Raw genomic sequence first — 21421 nt, forward strand, 5'->3', positions numbered from 1 at the left:
TCCTGGGGACCTGCAGGAGAACCCACCTTCCATCCCACCCCACCTCTCTGCTCAAGGTGGCAAAGGATGCTAATTGAAACACTTTGTATTTTGAAACCTGAACTCATTCACCAGGAGGGCCCAGGTAGAAACAGAAGAAGGGTGTGGGCTTCTAGCCCTTGGGGGTCACTCTAGCTCCCCACACATCTCTAGGGGTAAGGTCCCTATCTGTCAGTCTTATTCTATCTCTGTTTGACTTGGTCTGTCTTTTTCTATTTTGGCGTCTCTAGCAGGGATGAGAGATGTGAGGTGTCACTGTCTGTCTTAGTCCATCTGAGGTTGACTTTGCCAAACACGGTCTCCTCTCTGTTTCTGTCTCTGCCTCTTTATCTTGTCTTCACTATTTCTGTCTCTCTGCCCCCAGGTGTGTGTTTGGTGGTGGTGGTGGCGACAGTGGTCGGGTGTCTCGCCAAGGTTCTCCCCCTTCTTTCACCTCTTTCCAAACCCCAAGAGCCACCCCACCGCGCAGAGCCAGAGGCTGGGGGTGCAGCGGGAGCAGCTCCGGCTCTGGGGCGGAGGTGGGAGAAGGCGTTGCTCCGGCATGGGGACGGACCCCGGCCCGCGCCCCCCTCCCTCTCGCCCTCCCTCCCTGCGGGCGGGCTCCTCCCCCCGCGCCCCGCCTCCCGGGTCCGCTCCTAGCGCCCCCGCCGCGCGCCGAGCAGCCTGGCCGCCGGGGCCGCGGCGCCGCCAAACTTTCCCCGGAGCCGGCGCCGGTGAGTCGCCGCGGGCGCGGGCAGGGCGCGGGCGGGAGCAGGGCCGCGGCGGCGGGGCAGGGCTGCGCGCTGGCCCAGCGGGGGCCCGGCATCCCCGCGGGGCGGCGGAGACCCTCGGCGCGGGTGGCCCTGGCGGCGCGAGCGGCCTGGGTATGGGGGCGGGGCGCGGCTCACTCCGTGGCACCACTCGCAGCTCCGCCGCTGTGGCCCCAGCGCCCCGACGCGCGGCCACCTGTGGCTTCCCCGGGCTTGGCCAGCGCGCGCCCTGAGCGTCTGCTGGCGGCTCCGACGCCTAGAGGCTTCCCCGAGCCGCCCCGGGGGCTGCGTTTGATACGAACCGCAGTCCAGTGCCCCTGTTGCCTGTGCCAGGCGCTGGGCGTCCGTTCTCTCTTCAGTTCTCCCTGTAATTCGATGAACCAGGTATTATTATACCCATTTGACGGAGGAGGACACTGAGGTTAGGGGAGGCAGACTTGTGCCAGGAGCACCAGCTGGTGAAGGGGAGGGCCAGGGTTTTGAGCCTTGTCGACCTGACCCAAACCACTGAAGCACACGTGGGCGAGCCCCAGGCTCAGCCTCACCAGGTGTCCGGGTGTGGGACCGTCGGGACCGCCACCCACCGTCCTCCGCACCCCGGCTGCAGCTCCGGGGCGGGGGCGGACCACCTCTTTCTCATTGTACCGAGAAAGGATCCTTTGGGGACATGGTGGTTGTTACGGGACAAGGAGCGGATTCTGGTGACAGAAGCGCATCAGGGTTGCTCTCTCAGGGCGAGGGTGAGAGGGGACCAAATTGTGGAAGTTGCTCTCGGTTTTTCTGGAAGGAGCCTGGGAAGTCAGGAGCAGGAGCTAGAACACAGCGGTTCTTCACAGAAGCCACCTTTCCCTCTCTGGGTGATCCCGCCAACCTCCCAAAGAAGATCCCATCCCTCTTCCCCTAATCCCCTCGTCTCCCTGAGGTGTGGGCGCGCCTATGAGCAGGTAGTGCACAGATGCTCCAGGCAGGGTCGATGTCCTCCGGCAGAGGGCTCCCGCCTCAGACCAGAGCTGACAGGAGGGATAGGCTGGGCGTCCTCTGTGAGTAATGTCGCCAGGCTGGAAGATGCTTGGAGAACTCATTCCGTGATGGGAGGGGAGCCTGTGACGGGAGCGCAGATGAGGTGTGCCTCCAGAACATGAAGGAGAGGGGAGTTGGGTCTGATAGGGAGGGGCTTACGTGCCCTACTCTTGGTTTTTATCTTGGAGGCAGCCAGGAACCAGCAGAGACTGGGTGAGAGAGGGTAGACCCATCCAAGCCTCATTATTCCCTTTAATACTCACAGCAGCCTTGCAAGGTAAGTACTGTTACCACTCAGAGAAGCTCAGAGAGGTTAAGTAACTTGCCCGAGGTTGCCCAGCTTGTCTGTGGCAGAGTTGGGATTTGAACAGCAGTCTTGCCTGACTCCTGGTTTATCAATGAAACTCAGGCAGTGGATAGAACCTTAGGTCCTTCTGTGTTTGTGGCTTTCAGCAGCAAAGATAAAGAACAGAGGGTTGCCAGGCAACAGGGTTCCCAGTGCCCCTGCATTTCTCTCTAATAAGTGTCCTTTGGGAGGCCTGCTGATGAGTGGGTTATTGCTCACAGGAATCTCTGACAACCCCATACAAATACCCACATATGATTCAGGGTTTGCTGGACGCTCACACGCAAGGCTGCCCAGCTGTATCAAGAAGTATTTCCTCTAGTTGGAGGAGAGTCTATGGAGGAGGGTAGGGCATACCTGGTACCATTTTTAAGTGTGACAGAGGGTCCTGCAAAGGTGGGAGATAGCTGGGTGCTGCCTGTCTATGATTTCAGAGCTGGGTGGAGGCCAAAGCTGTCTGTCAAGGGACCCCATACCCAGGAGGAGTTTGGGCAGTCCTGGGCTGGGGGTGGTCCTTTCTGGCCCTCAGTTGAGTGTCTGAGGTAGGAGGAAATTGTGTGTGAATCTGCTTCCCTTGGACTCTCAGAATTGCGTGTTCGCACTTTCTCCTTCACAATCAGGGAGTGCTTGGTAGAAAACAGTGTAGCCTTTCCATAGCAAAGACCAAGCATAGCAAAGAGAGCAAGACTGCGGATTCTGGAGGTGGCGTACCTAGGTTCAAATCCCAGCTTTGTCCTGGATGAGCTCTGTGTTCTTGGGCAAGTTGTTCCACTTCTCTGTTCGTCAGTTTCTCAATTTTAGAATGGGGGTATTTGTGGCACATTCCCCCAGGGGTTGGTGAGAAAATTAAGTGTGTTCCTGTGCATGAGGCACTTAGATGATGCCATGTAATACATGAAAGTGCTATATCAGTGTTAGTTGTTATTACTGTTGTTATTAAAGTTAGACAAGCATAGCTTTGTATGCTGGCTCTGCCACCTGCAAGCCGCCAGCCTCTGCAAGCCTCTTGCTTTCTCATCTGTAAGGTGGAAGTAGGTGTAGTTAGATGTAATGTGTGTCCCAGAAGTTTAAGTGTGGTCTCAAGCTTTAAAGAACCTAAAACCTGAATTCTCCATGCAGACTTGTATAAACTTCTAGTGCTCTGCTAAGTACTCAGCAAACATGGGAATTACCACAGTTATCCCCATTCCATTCTGGCTAACCTTGCTCCTTCACACTGCAGCTCAAACTTCGTGCTCTGGCTTGGTTCTGAGGAGCATGGATTTGGGATGGTTTTCAAGCACATGTTTTCTGATTATCAGGAAGAGTGTTCAGGGAGAGCCAGGAAGGGCCTAGACCAAGTGATGGAAACCTGGTGTGTCCTTCTGTGAAACTCTGGGTTGCAAAGATAGGAGAAAGCCTCTTCCTATCTTTCAGCCCAGGTTCTAGATGTATGGTCTTCTCTTGGGTCCCTGAGGGTCAAGTGTGGGTTTCTTGATGCTTTGGGATGGAAGAAGGAATGTTTGAAATCCACTTCATGGGGTCTGCCCACAGCTGCGCAGATAGAAAATACCAGCCCAACTGCCTTTCAGACTGTGCTGCCAGCTTGGGAGGTTTTGTGCACCTTCCAAGGGAGGACATATTCAGAGTTCTGAATCTTTTTTTTTTTTTCCCCTCCTGATAGACAGAATGGTGGACAAAAAAAAGTTCAGGGTTGGAACCCTAGCTCTGGCCCTTAGAGCTGAGTGACCTTGGACATCAGTTACCTCATCTGCAAAATGGTCATTAATCACATTTGCCAGTATGTATTTCTCAGGATTAATGCCAGGATGGAAAAGCAGAAAAGAGAAGGAAAAGGCAGACAATATAAATGGCAAAGAATTACATGCAATTGTAAGTAATTCTCATTAGCTTTCAGGCCGGGCATTCTTTGTAATTGCTCCTGATCCAAGACATTTCATCTGAAAGCTGTACCTGGCAGAGGATCATTCAAGCTTCAGTCACCTGATGCCCTCCCTTTCACAGTGACGCTGAACATTTCTGAATCTCAGGATGCAATTATAATAAAACTCCCATATCTTCTTTATAAGTGACTCACTTCTGCCATTAATGGTGGCGGAGGACTCAGATGCACACTCTTCAGAAACAATACCACTTATGCTGTTGGGGGAAAGGTGGCAGGATGCCTCACCCCTTTTACGTATTCATCCTCCCTGCTGTAATTAATTCTCCAGTGATAATGCAGGAGGATCACATGGGCCAGGATCGAAGCAGACAGCTCTCAATTTGTGCAGCAGCTTGGATGGCGAGGCCCATTGAAACTTGCTGCTGCCAGCAAATGTGTATTAGAAATCATTACATCACAGCAAAGAGGAGAAAGTAGAAGAGGTGGAGGAAGGCGCCTCCAGGGAGTTGTTAAAAGTGTGGACTCTAGTGTCCAACAGGCCTGAGTTTGAATCTTGGTTCTGCCAGCTTGTTAGTTGAGGTGTGGTTTTTGGCTATTTTTATAACTAGAAAGAATATCAGCTCTAGAGCAGGAACCATATCTGTCTTATTCACCAGGGCTCCTAACACACAGAAGGCACTCATGAGTGAATGAATGAATATTTGAGTGGCAGTTTGCTTAATTGGGCCTCAGCTTTCTCATCTGTAAAATGGGGCTAATATAGCACCAGCCTTATAGATTGCTGCAAGGACAGAATGAGGAAATGTTATGAACAGAATGAGCACTCAACAATGCCCTTAATGACAAATAGATGGGCAGAAGCAAGGACACAGCTGGTCTAATCTGGGAAATAGAACGTTTTTCCCACCCTCAGACCAACAAGGATCAATAATACTAGTTGTAAGAATGTCCTATACTTATACAGCATTCTACAAAGTGCTTAAATCCATTGACTCCTACCAACCAGGCAGGAATTGCTATTCCTGTTTTACAGGTGACGAAACTGATGTTCAGAGGGGTTGGTGGAATGCCCAGAGTCAGCATTTAGAAGCAGCAGGAGGTGGAATATAAATCTAGGTTGCACTGATTTCCAAGTAACAGCTGTTATTGGTGAGCTCTCTGTTGCCTCCCAGAGGGTGGAAGGTGTAATATTTAGTCTTCCATGAACATGGTCTCTTCATTATTTAGGATATTTTTACCATCTTTAACATCTCCTGGTATGGCTTTTTAATTTTTCCTTGGTGGTTTTACATATTTTTTGTTAGGTATATTCCTAGTTATTTGATATTTTGCATGCTGTTTAATATTTGTGTGTGTGTGTGTGCATATATATATATACACACACACATATATACATATATATTAATGCTCTATTGTTTACTTGTTGGAGAAATATGTTTGCATTTTGCATGTTGATTTTGTGTCTGGAAATCCTTCTAAACTCTCTTACTAATTAAAAAAATGTATTTGTAGATTCTTTTGAAAACTGTGTATATAATTGTAGGATGTACAAATAACAGTTTTGTTTTTTCATTTCTAGTTCTTTTGTTCCTCCTTTTTTTTTCTTGCCTTACCACCCTGCTGAGACCTCAGTACAATGATGAACTGAAGAGGTGAGAGTGGGCATTTTGCCTTTTGCAGCTTTTACAGAGGAGCTATCCATACTTGATGATTAGGTGTAATGTTTACTCTAGGTTTTTGGTACATACTCTCTATCTATTAAAGAAGTTCCTTTCTATTCCCAGTTTGCTGGGTGTTACCTTTCTTTGTTAGTCAAAAATGGAAGTAGAGTTTTAACAGATGTTTTTTCTGCATCTTCCCAGATGGTCACATAATTTTTCTTTTTCAATTTCTTAACATGGTGCATGACAATGATTTTTGAATTACTGGAATTAACTCACCTTGGGTCATCCTGTAGCATCTTTATTGTTAACCTTTTTGTTTAGGATTTTAATATCATGAATTCATGAGTAAGACTCACCAGTCATTACCTTTCTCATACTTACTTGTCAGGCTTTGGTATCAAGGTTATGCTGGCCTCACAGAATGAAGTGGACAGTGTTCCCCCTTTTCTGTTCTCTGGAAGAGATTGCACAAGATGGGTGTTGTTCTTCCTTGAGTGTTTTGTAGAACTCTCCAGCGAGGCCCCCAGTGGGTGGGCACTAAAGTGAAGAGTGGGGAGGGAAACCTGTTTCAGCTCAATCCAAGGAGGAACTTTCTAACAGTGAGAGACTCAGACTGCCTTAGGTGGAAGTGGACAGAAACTGAGATCCAGTCTGTCCTGAGTGCCATGGGGAGAGCCCAGCCTTGGACACTGGGTGAGGATTCTTCCAACCAAGGATCCCAGATGAAGGGTGAAAACCTGTTGCTCATGAGCTCAGCTCGAGTTTCCGTCCGCTTCTAAAATCGCTGCTGGTGCTGTTGCAGACTGTGTACTTGTGAATTGAATTATTATTTCCTGGTGGCCCTAGATTAAGAGACTTGACTCCATCAACAATCCTGTTCCAGGTAGGAGAACTCTGTTGTGTTTTCAGCTTTCATAGAATCCCCATGTCCCCTCCTGCCAATTTATCTTCCCCCAACCTGCATAGCTAGATTTGGGCAAGTTTTTCAGCTGTACTCTTCCCTCAGTCCTCTTTTAATATAGTGCCAGGCACTGTTCTACTTTGGATCATCTCTCTTAATCCTCAAAACATCTCAGTGAGGTAGTTATTATTATCCCCATTATTCACATTAGGAAAACAAAGTTTCTAGTTGTCATTGTTTTAGTGATTTCATATTTCACACTAAATTATCACTCTCTAACCTTTGGAATTTGGTGTACAATAGAGGTCTAACTTAATTTTCTTTTCACATGTTTATCTAATGGTCTCCTTCCTGTTTCCCGTCCTGTTTACTAAATCTTTCTTCCTTTCCTGCACCACCTGTATCAGTACTAAATTACTGTACAGACACTCCTCAATTTACGATGGGCTTACATCCTGATACTCCCACCAGAAGTTGAAGACATCATTTAAGTCAAAAATGCATTTATACACATAACCTACCAAACATCGTAGCTTAGCTTAGCCTACTTTAAACATGGTCAGAACACTTACATTAGCCTCCAGTTGGGCAAAATCATCTAACACAAAACCTATTTTATAATGAAGTGCTGACTATCTCATGTAATTTATTAAATATTGTACTGAAAGTGGAAATAAGAATGATAGTATGGATACTTGAAGTACGGTTTTTACTTAATGTGTGTCGCTTTCGCAGCACTGTAAAGGTGAAAAATCCTGAGTCACACCATCATAATCAGGGACTGCCTGTGTATGTTTGAGGGCTGAGCCATGGAATGGCACACAACTCCAGGAAACTCCATTCTCAAGCTTCTCTGTCTTGAGCCTCAGGGTGTGTAAGCTGGAGGCCCCATCATTAGCAGCAGGTCTCTTTCTAGGCTCTCTGTTCTGGTCTTTTGAACTGCCTGCTGATTAGGTAGGGTCATGGCAGGAAGTAGAGGGCACACACCAATTGAGTGATTGAGAAGAGTTTGATAAAGGGACTGTCATCTTATATAAACTTTTTGGTTTGCGGCACTAACAAGAAATGTGGTGGTACCCTAGGGTATCAATGGGAGGAGGAGAATTGTTTCTACCTCCAAGCTTAGAGGGGCAAGAGAAGGGAGCTATTACCTGAAAAGAGAGAAGTACAGAGGCAGAACATTCGGCCACCCTCAGCGGAATAAACCCCCAACCTCACTCTCCTCCTACCCCTCCAGAGGCCAAATCCAGCCAGACACAGATGGACAGCAAGAGAGCCTTTGACATGGTCCAGGTGAGGCAGTCTCTTGGGCACAGAGCAGGTGCCGAGGGGTGGGGATCTGTGCCATGCTGTTTGGACGATCATTTGTTTAGTGTGTCTTCATAGCTAGCAAAGGCATCTGCTTCGCCCTTCTTTTTTTTTTTTTTTTTTTCTTTCTTTCAAACCTTTCCAGGCAATTTTCACTCTGTTTATTCTTTCAGGAGAGTTTCTTTTATTTACTCTCTGGCTCTCCTCCGTTTCTGGAGAGAATCACTGATTCACTAAATAAATACCTCCTTCTGCCCCTCACCCTAAGCTCATGTGAGCCTACACCTACACTGCTGCCAGCCTGCACCTGTGGTTCCAAGGCTCTGTGGACGTGACTGTTGATCCCAGACCCATAAGGGAAGCCTCGTTTTCTTTCGTCTGTCCGCAGTGTCTCCCTGACTGTGTAGAGAGGCCAGGATAGATCTCAGTTTCAGCCTCACTGGAGAATGAGGGACTAGCTCCTTGTAGTGCCACCTTAAGGCTCCTCAGAGCTAATTTGAGAGAAACAATGAATTCTACATTTAATCAGACCATCACAATCTCATCCTGAAAAAAAATTCATGTGAGGCAGAAAGAGACAAAGAGACAGAATGTAATTGTATATGTAAATTCAATTGTATAAATGATATTCGTAAATTCAGTCTACACTGAAGAGCAAAGATTCCAGAGCCCAGCAATGTTGGTTTGGATTCTGGTTCTAGAACTTTCCAGAGCATGTCTTGGGCAAATCACCTGACCTGTTTTTGCTTTGATTACTTCAACTGCATAGTTAATGACAATATTAACTTCCAGGACTGTTACGAGTATTAAGGAGTTGTGAAGCTTGAAAGATTATTTGAAAAGCATTTACAACAGAGTCTGGCAGGTCATAAAGTGTTTATTAAATCAACCAATCAACAAATAAATATATGGATTTCTTTCTCCCCTCCCCCTGAAATTTGGAATTATTTTGTCATGTTCCAAAACAAAGTCCACTGGGATTTTTAAATGGGACATTGTGTTAACCTTATACATTAATGTCAAGACCCACATTTCAGTTTCTGACCTGCCTGGTGTTATTAGTGTTTTCTATGTGAGGATATTTTCTCCCGAATTAGACTGGAAGCACCTTGAGGGCATGCTGCTTGCCACTGTACTAAGGCTCCCTGAAGTGAGAGATTTTTAAAAAGTGCTAGAACCTAGAGGTAGGTGGGTTTGGTGGCAATAGTTGGGGTTTCAGAGTCTTGACCTGGACTTGAATCCTGATGCCACCTATGGAGACACCTCTTTGTCCTCAGAGGAAGCATTTTAACCTCCTGGACTCAGTTTCCTCATCTGTAAAAGGGGAATCATGATAATAATACCCACCTGACAGCATTCTTGGGAGCCTCTTCCCCCTGATCTAGCAAAGGCTGACACCTTCTCATCACTGAGGACTCAGATGTCCCCTCCTCAGAGAAGACTTCCTTGAACACTCTGTTTTAAGTTGACACCCCTCCCACCCTAACCCAACCATTCTCCATTTGATTTTCTTCATAGCCCCCACCAGACCGCCAGCTCCAGGCGTGGAGGAACATTGTCTGTCTGGTTTATTGCTCTACCTTCAGTGCTTTCATTGCCACCCAGCACCTAGCAGATGCGCAATAATCAAGTGAAGGACATAAGGTAACAGCTAGACCTTAAAGACAAGGGGGCTTTGGTCATATCAGTGGTGAGACCACCGAGATGGTGTCTGTATTCTTAACGCAGTGCCTAGTACTTCATAGCGCTCTTGACTCTTTGAATTGAATGGTGTTTTAGGCATTTTGAAAGTAGTAAGAAACACTGGGAAAGTCTGAGTTCTTTTACTGTTGTGTCAGGAACTCAAAAAATATTTGCCAGTCATTTATTGATTGATTCTCACCGCACTAAGCACCAGGCTTGCCTGAGGCCCTGAGAAGCTCCATTAACCATCAGGAACACAAGGCAGGGTTTTCTCCCACTGGTCTCTCCTGTTGGGGGGTGGGAAGGGCCAATAAATAGCACTCCTCTGCCCAGCCTGAGTTCTGCACCAACTGAGAATTAAGACAAAAGACAAGGCAGCTGGAGAACGAAATGTCACCGTTATTACTAATCAGAATGACATTGGAGCATATGGGTTTGCTATTGCAAAGGCCATAATTGTCCAGGTTTCCAGCTCAGGGACAGGCAGTGCTAGGCTGCTGCAGAAGGGCAGCCCCTCTCCTTCTTGGGAGAGGGTGGACGAGGATGCTGGTCCCTAAGAGAAGCAGAGAAGGAGCTGAGTTATTCTTGCCTGTTTCGTCTCTCAAATTCACTCATTAATATGTGCAGGGGCCCAGTGGAGGAGCAAAGGAGGAGGTGGAAAGAGGCCGAGGGTATCAGGGTCATGAAGCTGCCATCACGTGGAAGGAGACATGAGGAGTGGGCAAGAAGTGTTTTCCTCTCCTTTGTATGAGAATGAGGGCAGGAGAGGCAGGCTATCCAGAGGTCTCTGATGCCTGCGTATTATGGGTACTGGCAGTGCGTATGAGAAACAGGGTCCCTGACCTTTCTGATCCCCCGTTTCCAGCTGACTGAGGAAAGGAACTGCCATCTATTGAGAAAGCACTCTAGCCCAGGGCTTTCCTATGCAGTATGTCACCCAGTCCTCTCAATAGCTCTGTGAGATAAGTATTACTGTGCCCTTTTTATTTTATTTTTTGTTGAATCATAATTGATTATACATATTTTTTGGGTTCAACATTGACATATGTTGATCAAATCAATATTACTAGCATATATATTGTTACAAATTGTACTTATTCTTTCTGCCCCTTGTCCAATCTCTCCCTCCCGCCTCCCATAACCCTAGATTTTTTCTCTCCTTCTGAAAGAGTAATGGTTACTCTGTTGATTTGTTGCCTAGATGATCTGTCCAATGCTGAGAGGTGTGTTCAGCTCCCCCAATATTATCATAGAGCAGATGCTTCTTCTGTCACTCTGGAATGGGCTTTGTGGAGAGAGACATCTTCTTCTTTTCTTTGGTCTCTGCTGGTGACTCTCCTTTTGTCAATGCACTTCAGTGGCTGGCAGACAATCTGCGTGGTGTTTGTGGCATCTAGCCACTTTCACAGCAGCCCTGGTTATTGTGCTGGCTGTGGTGGGCCACCCACATGGAGGAGATGTTTTTGGCATGCTCCTTGGCACTGGTGGTGTGCCTGGTTGTAGGAGGGGGGGTCTGGTCCCTGGATCCATGCCTCAGGACCCTGGGTGGGCCCCAAGGTGCTGGTGGTGTGCCTGGTTGTGGGAGGGGGGGGGGTCCAGTCCTTGACTGTACACATTTTATAGATGAGAAAACTGAGGCCAGAAATAATGACTAACTTATGTTAGAGTGAAATCGGGGAGACCAGTAAGGAGCTTTTGGCAGTCATCTGGATGAGAGAGGATGGTTGCTTGGACCAGCAGAGTGATGGCCATAGAGAGAAGTGGACAGATTGAGAGTGTTTTGGAGTCAGTACATTAGGACTGGATAGGTGGTTGGGCGTGGGGAGGTTGGATGGACCATTACTGGAAGACATGAGTTTCTTGGGTAACTCACGGTTATTTTCGTTTTGGTTATTTTTGTTTTTATTTGGGTTGGGGTTTTTTTGTTTGTTTGTTTGTTTGTTTGTTTGTTTTGCACTTTGGGTAGACTAGATGTGACCCTTGTAGGCAAAGATTATTCAAAGCATTAGGAATTCCACAGGCAGCAACGCATCTGCACCTCTCAGTGGAACCGAAACTGATGACCACTCACACTTCATTGGAAGTGCTAGCTGAAACGTGCTTAGAGAGAATGTAAACATTCAGGGCAGAGGTAAGGGTGAAAGGGGAAAGGTGCTTGGGTCTGTAAGAGGTCTGGTAAGGAAGGGGGTCCTGGGACATCCCCTCCCCACTTCCTTCTTGCCCTTCCAAGATCCTGCTAGAGATGGCAGTTGCTGCAGCTACCGCACTGTCATGTTTCCAGAGCCCCCCTTGGCTTCCTTCCAATCTCAACCTCCCCAGAGCATTCAACATGAGCTTCCCAGCCCCCAGGCAGCCCCCTGCTGTTCCCAGAGGTCTCTTTTCCAGAGATGAACCTAATCATGTCACTTCACTGCTCAAAATCCAGTGACATCCTCTGCAGCCATGAAATAGAATGAAACCTGAGTTGGGAAGATGTCTGTGGTAAATTCATTGTCAAGTGAAAAGAGCAAGTGGCAGCAAAACATGGACAGCACCTGACAGCAGAGCACTTGTCAGAAGCATGGGCTCTGGGTCACACTGCATTTGAACCCTAGTTTTGCCACTTAGTAAGTGTGGGACCAGGAGTGAGTTCTTAACCTCTCTGTGCCTCAGCTTCCTCATCTGTGAAATGGGAATGATCATAGTATTCTCCCCCATAGGGTTGTAAGGGTTAAAGGAGTTAATACATCTCAAGTGCTAACCCAGTGCTTGGCTCCTAGCAGCACTCACTAAATGTCAGCTATTGTGATGGCCATGGCAATGCACCTCTCTCTCTTTTCACCTCATTCTTTAGGACTCAAGTTAGACATGTCCTTCTCCAGGAAGCCCCCCCGAACATCCCCCAAGGCTCTGGACCCACAGTACCCCCTGGACTTACATCTTAGTGTCACCGTCTATGTCGCCATGGCTACAAGCAGCCTGAGAACATGGGTTGTGGCCAGTTCTCCATTATATCCCTGGTACCTATGCAATGCCAGGAACATAGTGCACCCTCAGGAAGTACTACTGAATGAATGAATGAGTGAACGAATGAGTGTGAGCAGAGCTTTAAAACATAATGCTTCAGTGGGTGGAGATGTGGAGGAAGGGCATTCTAGGCAGAGAGAATGGCATAGCAAAGGCACAGAGGTGGGAAGGCGCATGCTCGGGGAAGAGTATGTGGCCTAGGCTGGCCACGTCACAGAATGTGACTGGAAGTCTTACAGAAAGTTGCTAAGGTAGGCAAGGTGGTTAGGGAAGGTTTAGTGAAAAGAAAGGAAAATAGGTGTAATGGGAGTGGGCATGAAGAAGAAAGCCCATGTATCCTTTTCCTTCAGTTATACCCTGATTTCTTTTCTTTTCTTTCAGTTACACCCTGATTCCCCAGACTGGCTTAGGTGTTTCTGTGACCCTATGCACTTGTCATTATGTAAGATAAATACCTGGTTTACCTAACGCCTGAGTGTAAGCTCCTCAAGAGATGGACATTTATAGTGTATTTTTTTCCCCTAAAAGATAAGTTATGTCCTCCTCTGTGCCCACATTTTCTCTGCCACGTGGGGCACAGACATAGACTGTGTTGTGCATTCTGCTGTCTGAATATTAACAGAAGTCACTCCAGCTCTTGTGGGAGTAGAAAATTTATAGTTTCTCCACTCAGTTGAACCCATTCCCACAACTCTATTTTCTTTATTGAGTTCTTGAATTAAGCCAGAAATAGGAACAGCCTTTCAGTTTATTCCTGGGTCAGATAGAGACATAGGTCTTTTGACCAGTAGCCTGCAGAAGAAAAGTTCTCACTTGAATTGTTGGGGCTGAACCAAATCCTGCTCACCAAACCCACACAGGGAAGGGCAGTGCCTGTCCCAGCAGCCGAGGCGCAGGAAGGTGAAACAGGAGGTGGAGTCTGTTCGTGGGGATCGTGGGCCTACTATGTGCTGGAAATGCGCTGGAGAGACCGACACAGCTACAACCCTTACAGGTGACAGGGTGGAGAAGACAGATGCTAGACAAGTAACAACAGCAAAGCAGAGAGTGACATTCTCAGATGGGGAAGCACAGTGCTAAGGGAGGCTCAGAGAGACTTGCCCAGTGTCACACAGCTAGTAAGTAGCCAAGCTGGGGCTTGAGCTGAGATCCTCGGACCCTTTCACACTTTGCTGCACCCCTCAAGGTATGCTGAGGCAGTTTTGGCAATTGCTCAGGGTTAGCTAATGCTTCCATTTCTTCTTCACTTGGTGTCTGAGGTTACACTCGTCCGTTCATTGCTCCATCTATAGATATAAAAAGTGCATTTTTCTAGGTGCTGGATGCATACCCTCTTTCCTGAATTCCAGGCTAGATAACAGAAATAGATCACAAGACTAATTTTTGTGTTTCTGATGTTGAGTGCTCACCTGTAGCCAGGGATTTTCTTTCTTTCTTTGTTAGAGGCAGAAACACACACACGCACACGCACACAATCAGGCAGGTAGGGATGAAAAATCAAAAGAACATTTGGCTCTGTGGATTGAATCACAAACTGAGTGAGTTACAGAGATTTGGACATCCCAGGTTTGGAGCTGGCATTGGGCCAGGTTGCTCCAACAGCACAAGAACTGTAACGGTGATCTCACTGTGCCAGTCTGAACACTGAGGGCTTTCTCTGCATTCTTAGTCACTAGGAAAAACCTCTCCAGAACCGAGCATCTCTCCGCTTTCATCTCCGATACACAGCTGTTTGTCTGTCTGTGTGGCAGGTGGTACTTTGAAAACACTGCAATTCGGAGTGGATCTCAACCTCTGTGCTTATTGATTTACAGTATTGCCCTCATAAATCTTATCAGTATCACCTAACACAAGGTAATGTCACAATGGCATGTATTGAGCACCAACTGTGTATCAGGAATTCTGCTGGCCACCTTCTATTTGTTGCCTTGTTTGATTCTCTAACAACCTTGTGAGGTCAGGACTGTCATTATCTGCATCTTTGAGATGAGGAGCTCGAGGCCTAGAGAGTTGAAGTATCTTGCCCCATTTCACACAGCTAAAGAGTGGAAGAACTGGGATTCAAAGCCAGATCTGACTCCCACCCATATGTTCTTACCCACTATTGTGTTCGGGTAGGTAGAGCTTTGAGAGGTGACAGAAGCAGGCCTCTCCTTCAGAGGAGGAGCTTAGCCCAGAGAGGGAGGGTGACTTGCCCAGGGCCACACTCCTACTAGTGGCCACAGCTGACCACTTACCCTCCCACCTTCTCTGCCCACGTAGCCCCTTGTCCCCATTGAATTGTACTAAAACGAGTGAATTATTTTAATATGTTTTATTGTGATAAAATATATGAAAAGCGAATGTTATGATATGTGAGTTATATCACAATAAAGCTGCTTAAGAAAGAAAAAGAAAAGAGAGGAGAAATGCCCTTTCCAAGATCCCAGTTCTACGGTGCCACTTCCAGGAAGGTTTTCCTACTAGTAGGTTGTTGGACTGCAGAGAATAGAGACATGCCCATGACATCTGTAGGCCCCTGGCTTCTGCCAGCCCATGTCATCTGTTGTCCCCTGGCTTCTGCTGGCCCATGACATCTGTAGGCCCCTGGCTTCTGCCAGCCCATGACATCTGTTGTCCCCTGGTTTCAGCTGGCCCGTGACATATGTTGTCCCCTGGCTTGTACCGGCCCATGGCAACTGTAGGCCCCTGGCTTCTGCCAGCGCATGACATCTGTAGGCAACTGGCTTCTGCTGGCCCATGACATATGTTGTCCCCTGGCCTGCTGGCCCATGATGTCTGTTTTTCATGGTGTATGTGGATTTGTGCCTTTTGCAGCCTCATGGCTTTTGTTTTCTTCCCCTGATGTATCAGCTATGGCCTGTATGTATGTTTCATGTTCAGTCTCTCAAGAGTAGATCTATTTAGTTCAGTTAGCCAGTGTCCACAGGGCGAGAAATTTTGACCCAGGCCACTTTACAGAGAGCCCATGAATGACTGTCTTTGGTTGAGGGCCCATGGCTGGTCCAGTCCCCAGTAACTGGTATGGTGGAGTCACATGCTCAGCTTTCCCCAGAAAGAGGCTTGGGGGCTCAGCAGGCATCATTCATTCATGTGACAAATATTTATCAGCAGGTAGGATTTTATGTACCCCGTAGGTGTCAGGGACTGTTCTGAGTGCTGAGATACAGGGAGGAAGAAGAGGGGAAGATCCTGCCTTCCTAGGGCTTACACTCTAACGGAGGGGCAGGCAAGAAACCAATCATCGAATGAACATAGAGCTCAGTGTTGAAGATAAGTGATGAGCAGGGTGGGGGCTGGTATGGAGTGACATTTGAATCAACTGAAGAACTAAGGCATGCTCATATATGAGGGAAAAGCATTCTGGGCAGAGGGAATGGCAAGACCCTGGGCTGGAAGTAGTGTGGAATGTTCTAGAAAGAATGAGACCTGAGTGGCTGAGCAGAGTGAGTGAGGGTGAGCACAGGAGGTGGGGTCAGAGAGGTCACAGGGCTGGACACAGGGAGTCATTTTGGCCATTGTGAGAACTTGGCTTTTGTTCAGAAGACACTGGGAACCACTGAAGGGTTGTGAGCCTCCACTGACATGCTCGCATGTGGGGCGTAAAGCAGCCCTGGCTGCTGTGTGGATGATACAGTGGGGGAAGGGAAGCGGGGTGGCAGAGCGACCCCACAAGAGGCTTGTGCTGCCCAGGCCCAAGCAACAGTGGCCTAGACCACACAAAGAGGTGATGAGAAGTGCCCAGCTTCCAGGTTCGTTTTGAAGGTGGCACTGTGCATAATGGGCATCTCTCAGATGCGCTTGCCTCCAGCTACCCAGGTGACCCAAGCACTGCCGCCTAGGTGTTTAGCTTGCATGCCTGATCTGTAGCAAGAGGATGATAATCATGTCTCTCTCCTGGGGCCATCGTGAGCATGCAGGGCCTTGGCAGGGCTCCCGGTGCGAGGTGTGTGCACAGCAGTGAGAACTGTCATTGTAGGAACACTGGGATGGGGGTGCAGGCATGTGCAAGGAACACTTCTGGACTGGAGTTCTCCCAGTGGTTGTGGGGTGCCCCTGGCTCTGCTCCATCCAGGAGCCCTGGGAGTGGGGTCTTTCCATTTGGAAAGGGAGGAGCAGACCCTTTTCCTGAGCTCCAGCCAGGATCCCAGGGCTTTCTCCAACTTATTTAAGTCCTCATATCTCCTTTGAGCAATAGGACGTGCGAACCCCACTTCGCAGAGTCTCAGAGAGGTGATGGGATTCACCCAAGCACCGACTGCAAGTGGCAGAGCTCAACCCAAACGGCTGAGCCCTAGCCAGGAGGCAGGGTGGGGTAGTGGTTAAAGGTCTGAAGTTAGGACCTGCAGAAATCTGAGTTTGAATCCTGGCTCTGCCACTGACTGGCTGTATGACCCTGAGCACATCCTTTCCACTCTCTGTGACTCAGCCTCCTTATCTGTAAAGTGGGATGATAATGGGCTCCTCATCCGGTTGGAGTGAGGAGTGGGGGTGGTGATGACTGGGAGGTCTTAGACAGGACCACACATGGTGGGCACTCACCAGACAAGAGCTCCCTGCCTTCGTTCCCAGCCTGTGTGTGGCATCCCTGCCAGCATGTCAGCATTTTGAAATAGAGGCCTCATTGCCAGACGCTGTCATGGAAACGAAGAGATGGGGAAATAGGAGAGGCCAGAGGAGGGGTGGGGGTGGGGAGGGGACATCATTCGCTCGCTCACCCTCCAGCCCACCTTAGCCAGCTCATGATAACAAGCGATGGCTCAGAGGGAGAGTGCGGGCAGAAGCTGATATGACAGATGACCGGCACCTTTGTTCCTATGGGGAGTGTGGGGTACACGGCACTACCTGTGGGTATCGGGCAGGCTGGAGCTGGGATGTGACTCATTCTGGAAACCCTAGTCCATCTGCACAGTTCTTTCTGCACTCTGCAAGAGGCAATCTGTTGTGTTTCCCTTTGAAAAAACCTCCCCGCCCCATCTACATCAAGTCAAAGCTGTGACCCTCCTGGCTTCTTTCTAAGTCGAGGTCAAAGTGAGTTGCTCACTGTCTTGTGGGCAAGAATAGCTCTGTTTAGGGTCTGGACTTCTCCCTCATCCATAACTCCTTCCTTAATTACATGCCTTTTTGACACCTCGTAGGAAAGGGTCCCACCTCCCTTCTCCACACCTCAGGCCTCCGGGACCCCATCCCACAACTCCTCCTCCGGCCCCCGGCATGTGACTGCTGTTAGGCCTCTCCTCCCCCATTTAGAATGCAGACTTCAAGCTTTGTAGCCCCTAGAACTCAGCAGATGGATGCCTGTGCTTGGAGTCACACAGAGCTGAGTTGTGATGCCCACTCTGCCATCACATGTGAGCTGTGTGACAGATTAATAACCCCTCCGAGTCTCAGTTTGCTGATCAGGACCTCTCTTGCAGGATTCAGTGAGTTAACTCAGGTGAAGCACTTGCAAACTATATTAACATTATTATTCTCTCACACCTTTTTAAAACTCAGGAACAAAGAAAGAAGCAGGAGAAAAACCAAAAACATGCTTTGTTTATAAAATTAAGTCATTTCTCATTGAGATGGAAAGAATCCGCTAAACTCTTCCCTTGGAAGAGATGTTGTCAGCTTTGGATCAGTTCATCAAATATTTATTGAGTACCTTCTGTATGCCAGATACTATGCTGGGCATTGGGGAGACAAAAGGGGACATGGCATGATTCATGCGGACACAAGCAGTCTCCATATAATAAGATACATGTTATGGTCAAGATGAACACAAAGGTTATGGATGCACAGAAGTGAGTGGGGTTGAGGAGAGATATCTCAGCCCGAGGAACCCTGGAAAGCTCCCTGGAGGAGGAGCTATGCCAGGTGAGTTTCAAGGATGAGTTGGACTTAATTCAGCTAAGGTGAGAAGGGCTTTCCAGCAGAAGCTACAGCTGAGCAGAGGACGGTGGTCTGAAATAGCACAGCGTGTGCAGGAGTCCATAAGGAGTTTGGTTTTGCCAGAGCATAAAGTCAAGGTTAAGGGTAGGGATGGTGGGAGATGGACTAACCTAGAGAAATAAATAGGGTCATATTGTTTGGGGACCTTTCAAAATGAGGGATTGCCTCCCTCCCTGTGTTGGTCTAACCTAGAATCTTTTCATCTCAATGGGCAAAAGTTTCAGGGACCCGAGGAGACCAAGAAGGGTTAAAGGGTTTAGACTGCTTGTTTATTCTCTGTAAGCTTTCACAGAGTGGCCCCAGAAGCACCAACATGACTTGGGAGCTTGTTAGAAATGCAGAATTTCTAGCTCCACTCCAGGCCTGCGGAATTAGAACCTGCATTTTAACAAGCTCCCTCGGGAACATGCACGCGCCTTACAGATAGAAACGCACTGGGCTGGTGTTCAGACATCACCCATTCTGCTTCCTGCCCCCCAGCAAAGATGAACTTTTCATTATTCCAGCAGTCCAGGAATAGGCATGTGTCATTGGCTTTAGCAGAGGAGTAGAAGGGGACTCCCCCAACTCTGAGACTGCTCTAAATAGATGTCTGAACCCTTTTATTACCTCCCAGGGTTCCTTGGTGACGGCTTATTGCTATCTCTCATCTCATCTGAAGCAGGATCAAGTAGGACATTTAAACACAACTTTCTTACTTATTCTGCAAGGGAAAACTTTTCTCGTTCCTTGTTAAAAACTGTCTCCAGAGAAAGGATGTTTGGGCAAGAGATTTAGTTGGTGCTACTTGGCTCCTTGCCAGAGATGGCTGATCTGTAAGGACAGGGCACATGGACCTTATGCATGGTACCTGCTTCCCAGCCCCTTTTATTCATTTGTGTGTCCTCTTGAGAAAGGGAAGATGATGACAGTCTCCTTCATCTCCAAGGACCTTGAAAACCAGGCCATGTGGTTTGGACTTTTGCCAGGGGCACTAGGGAGCCATTGAAGAGTCCTGAGGAGGGGAGTGGCAGGTTGAATGTTGCCTGTTGAAAGACCACTCTGCCAGCAGTGAGGTGTTGGCAAAAGGAGTCTGGAGACCTCAGCATGGAGGCTGGTGCAGGGGCCCAAGTGATAATTGAGGCCTGGGTCTGGGCAGTGGCCCTGTTTGGTCACACTGCATCAGCCCTCAGAGGCCAAACTTTCCCCTTCTAAGGAAAGGATTCAAGGATTCTGAGTTCATAATCTGTCTCATCTGCTGGAGATTCAAGCAACTGCTAAATTTGAAGCAGCAACTTAGAACTAACTGTGAATGGAATTTGGAAACCTCTGTGGATCGTATGTGGCCGATGAAGTCATCTATTTAGGTCTGGACAGTTTAGGAGCTGCCAGCTGGAATCTTGGCCTTTCCTGGGAACGTTTCCTAATTCTCATACCAGGACCCTCAGACCCTGCTGAGAAGGGGGAGGAAGAAAGAGAAGCGGGAACTGAAAACCTGTTGGTTGCTTTTGGTGAATTTTCTAGGAGTAAACTAGATCATTATTTCCTAAAGTTGCTCTGTGGAACCCTAGATGGAAAGAGGTTTCATGGCTGGATGAGCTTTGAAATACTGTATATCATAGATGCTTCTTGGGGACATTCCCAGTAAAGAGTGGAGACTTTGGGTTGGATAGAACCTGGCTTTGAATCTCAGCTCCACCATTTATTGTGTGATCGTGGGCAGTGAACTTTTCTTGGGTTGACTCAATCTCCTTGTCTGTAAGATGGGAATGATTGCAATACTGATGACATGAAGTTGTTATGAGAATTCAGAAGGTAGTAACAGCATATGTCTGGCAATTAGCAATTACTAAATAAAGGGTAGCTGTTAAATTATTATTATTATATTTTAATATTTATTGTTAAACTATTTATAAAAATGTATCTAAAATATATAAATTATTATTTTCAATTTTAACTTTAAAAGCTGCGAGAAGTCCTGCAATAAAATCTACTTCATTTTTCTTAACCCAATATTTTTGAAATTTATTTGATCTTGGAGTCTCCTTTTTCACACAACGTACAGGAATTTCCTGAGGGATTCATGCTCTGTGGGACTCACTTTGGGAAACAGTGATTTTGTGTTTTGGAAACAGTCTTGGGAACTCAATTTCTCTGAGCCGGGATTCAGTCCAAACATGGCCCTTCCTGAGTGTAAAGAGTTGTGTTTCATCCTCAGTTTCTCCTCTGTTTCCTCTTCCCCCAAGACTGTCCACTCACAAAGAAAGGCATGGGCTAACCATGCCAGAATTATAGGGCTAGAGGTTGGGGAGTGGAGCTTAGGGGTGTGGCCCACTCCTGGGAAAACTCCTATTCATCCTTCAGTATCCATTCTGATGTTAAATTTTCTCAGGAGCCTTTACATCTTACCCAGGCAGAGTTAGCTGGCCATTCTCACATGAGAAAGCCCACAGCCTCTAGTGGGAACCTGGAACTCAACACATACCACATTGAACCATCGTTATCTGTTATGTGACTGTTTCCCCAGCTAGACTGTGAACTTTGTCAGGGCAGGCATCATGTGTGCGTCATCTCAGTAATCCCACCCAGCACTTGATCAAGACTAGATTTCATTTATCACCTTCTAGGGATTCCCAATGACTCAGACCGGGGCAGGAGGAGTGAAGAGATAGCTGGGAGAGGCCATCTCAGCTCTGACAATTCTGCAGGTTCCCATTGCCTTGGGGAAAAGAATCAGAGTCAGAGCTGGTTCTCTCTGCTTGCCAAATGTAAGGTTCAAGACCTTCTGGGGTCCCTGAGTGCAGAGTCCGGAGAGGCAGGAGATGTTGCCTACTGGGGATGCTTTTGTTGGCATGGACCTGATGAGAGAAGGGAGAAAAACCACTTGTGTAGTAAAAGGACAGAGAC

The 21421-nt window shown here is 47.8% G+C and overlaps 1 protein-coding gene across 5 annotated transcripts in view; it reads left to right on the forward strand.

Annotated features, from left to right (window-relative positions):
• Positions 1-695: 695 nt before the first annotated feature.
• The window catches only part of HRH1 (histamine receptor H1), a 107361-nt gene continuing 86635 nt past the window's right edge, over positions 696-21421 (forward strand). For 3 of the 5 annotated variants that reach the window (XM_063114461.1, XM_063114457.1, XM_063114462.1), the window contains exon 1: positions 696-752. The gene's annotated coding sequence lies outside the window, so the exon portion shown is untranslated. Of the gene's footprint in view, positions 753-9466; positions 9557-21421 lie in introns of those variants that run through there. The other 2 variants (XM_063114459.1, XM_063114458.1) reach the window with 2 other exon arrangements.

Source organism: Cynocephalus volans, chromosome 11, assembly GCF_027409185.1.
Source record: "Cynocephalus volans isolate mCynVol1 chromosome 11, mCynVol1.pri, whole genome shotgun sequence".
In the NCBI taxonomy this organism is placed as follows: Eukaryota; Metazoa; Chordata; class Mammalia; order Dermoptera; family Cynocephalidae; genus Cynocephalus; species Cynocephalus volans.